The sequence below is a fragment of the Eschscholzia californica genome, unplaced genomic scaffold (genome assembly GCF_041429995.1).
Source record: "Eschscholzia californica isolate CP2 unplaced genomic scaffold, dmEscCali1.0.p SCAF_2, whole genome shotgun sequence".
NCBI lineage: Eukaryota > Viridiplantae > Streptophyta > Magnoliopsida > Ranunculales > Papaveraceae > Eschscholzia > Eschscholzia californica.
Window position 1 is genome coordinate 17,420,810 of NW_028238309.1, and position 3,025 is coordinate 17,423,834.

A 3,025-nucleotide genomic window follows, 5' to 3' on the forward strand; every position below is an offset into this window, starting at 1 on the left:
CAACCTCTAGGTCCTCCATATCATCGTCAAAGTCCAATTTCGTCAAATACTCGTTGAGCCCACATGTTACAGCCTCATGTATGATCACCTCCACTATGATCTTCATGATTTCATCAATACTCTGCATAGGTTGTTGGTCTAGTTCTTCAAATTGATTGTTCTCATCCATTTGATCTGTTGGAAGGTTCTTTACAACCCACTCATGGATCCGGATCTCGGACATGAGTATCCTTTGTAACTGAAATAGTAAAAAGATCCAAGATTAGCATCAGAACCATGGATAGTGAACTGTAAAATCAACCATATAAATCAGATAACATATATTCTCGCCTGCAAACCACGTAACAGAAAGAAAAGGAAAAAAATGGGCAAATGACGGACCACAAACGCAAAATAATTATTTTGAAAAGGCGGTGTTCTTTATCTGCTAAGAGGGTTGCCAGCAAATATCGTGAGCAAGTCTGGCCTATATTTCTCCCGACCTCAAAATATGAGCAACTACACTAAAAATTAGACACTCTCGGAGAAAGCAAATCACTAACCGCTGAAGGAGTGCCAACAAAAATCCTTCAGATGAGATGGCGACACTCGGAAGTTATACCATCATGAATTGAATACTAAACACTCAAAATTCGCTGCATCAAACAAAAGATTCGTAAGCTAAATTGACCTGTATATGTGGCAAGAACACAATTAAACTAATCCACAGGAAACCTATATTTTCTTCTACTGGACTCCTTTGGATCCTCAAAAGGATATGCATCCACCAGCATGACATAAAGGGTTACCCCCACAGGACCATACATTTGCAATTTGGCATTCACTAATACATTAGAACGAGTAAGTGGGATATCGTATGCATGTCAAGGTGGATTGCATATTGGCTCTTTTAAGCATTTTTATAGGTCGTAATGGTGCATGACCATATCAATGCAGTTTTGGACGATTCATGTAATGTCTCAGAGTCAATTTTGTATCCTCTTCGATCTATTGGAGCGGCGTCTTGAACCTGATCTTCTATCTCATTTGTGTTTCCCTCCTAGATAACTTACAACCCTTTCAGTAATAGCCTGACAAAAATTTGAGTGAAACTGGGAATGGTGGTGGAGACATTGAGGCAGAGGATAATCAACTATGGAAACTGGTGAGTCCATGTGCTGTAGCAAATCTCTGAAATATGACTGCAGTTGAAAACTCGAAGAGTTGTCCAAAAAAGAACGTTGATTTTGAACATATCAAATAAGAAAGTTGAGCTGAGATGAATCGTCGAAAAGGAAAAGAAAATTAACTGAACTACAAAATGTCATTTCTCACAGTCAAGAAACACGTTGGCTCCAATCAACTTTTATAACCTTGTTATCCCTTACCATGGTAAAGATAACCCGGTCTCTAGAAGTGAATTGATCAACCTCGTTGAACCATGGAGGTAAGCAAGTTACTCACTGATTAATGTTCTCTTATGATAACACATCTTTCCGGAAGATCTGTTCAAGCTAAATGTAACACAAAAGCTTAGGTGACGATTTAAAGACAAAGAGGGGTCAGCCAGAAAGGAAACACAAACAGTTTTTTTTAACAAAAAAAGAAATCTGTATATATAGAGAAAAAAACCCACCATTTGTAGTTGGATGCTTAGGTTTAGAATAATGTGGCAACCCTCATTCTTATAAAACTCAACCTGAAAAAAAATCAATGGAGAGGTTGTCATATTTCCCACCGGCTTTATTAACCAAATGGGATCAATGAAGGGGCGTGGAATGAAAGCTGAAATAATTGAAGTCATATCATCACAGACCATTACTTACATAATTTAATTAAAAGTGACTCATATAGTATTAATTATATGCAAAACAACGATATGACTATAACTTTGATGACACTTTACCCAAAACTTCATCTACCGAAACAATCTAGGTCTGTTTGCGGTGGTACAATTAAGTAAATAAGATGAAGTTCAGTTAAAAGATGTCCTCCGACTGTGTGATAAGTTTTTAGAGGGAAACATCATCTATGAAGCAATAAGTGATTAAGTTCACATTCTTCAAGTTTCTCTTTACTAAGTCGATTAGTCGTTCAAATTATTTCTTGAGAAATCATAATCAAATTTAAATCAGGAACTAATAGGCAAGAAAATAAAAGTAAAAACAAGAAAACTGAAACAGTAACCTTCAATTAGGGTTTTCTTACCTAACTAAGTCGATGGGTCCCTCAAATCATTTTTTGAAACAACGAAAAACTAATATAATTCAGGAACTAATAGGAAAAGATATCAAAAAAATTATAAAAAAGAAACTAATAAAATGAAACTGTAACCTTAATTGGAGTTTTCTTACCCGATTAAGTCAGTGGATCCTTCAAATTATTTCCTGAAAACCATAGTGAGATGTGAAACTGAATCTGCAAAACCTTACTAATAAGGTATTAATGGTGGTTGAAAAAGATGAAGAAAAAGGATTTCATTGAGGTTAAAGAAGCCCTCTCTGTATCATTTCTCTATGACTATCTCTAATTTCGTAAGAATTAATTCCAAATTTGGGCATCCATGAAATGGAAGAAGATGAAGCGATAGAAAAAGATGAGGATTACATACAATGTGTTGCAGAGAGAAAGAGAAGAATAAATTTATGAAGGAGAAAAAGGAAAATGGAGGGTTTGATAACAAATGAGATCATTGAAGCGACCATGAAGTGGGAGATGAGAAGGTTTAAAAACTATTAGAATTCCGTTTATTTTGTGAGGGGAAGATGAGGGGCTCCAAGGGTAAAGATGAAAACAGGATTAGTTGTCCTAATAAGCATTCAAAGTCATTTATTTTGTCCCAGCCAGCCTTATTTATTTTGTCCTAATAAGCATCCTCCTCATTTACTTCATCCTAGTAAGATGTCCACATGGTTGTCCAAGTAAGCACAATGGTGCATTTATTTTGTCCTAGTAAGATGTATCTTTTCCAAACGCAAATCGGTTTGGTGTAAGTTTTAGGTGAACATCAACGAATAAAAAACTGATGTGATAAATTGCAGGTTGA

General features: G+C 35.8%; 1 long non-coding RNA gene across 1 annotated transcript; it reads right to left on the reverse strand.

Annotated features, from left to right (window-relative positions):
* Positions 1 to 670: 670 nt before the first annotated feature.
* Positions 671 to 2,762, reverse strand: LOC147556601 (uncharacterized). Its single transcript, XR_015233482.1, has 4 exons — positions 2,334 to 2,762; positions 1,616 to 1,678; positions 1,290 to 1,493; positions 671 to 1,181 (listed from the first exon to the last, which is right to left on the reverse strand). It is a non-coding gene; the product is annotated as an uncharacterized LOC147556601 (long non-coding RNA).
* Between the last annotated feature and the right edge of the window lie 263 nt (positions 2,763 to 3,025).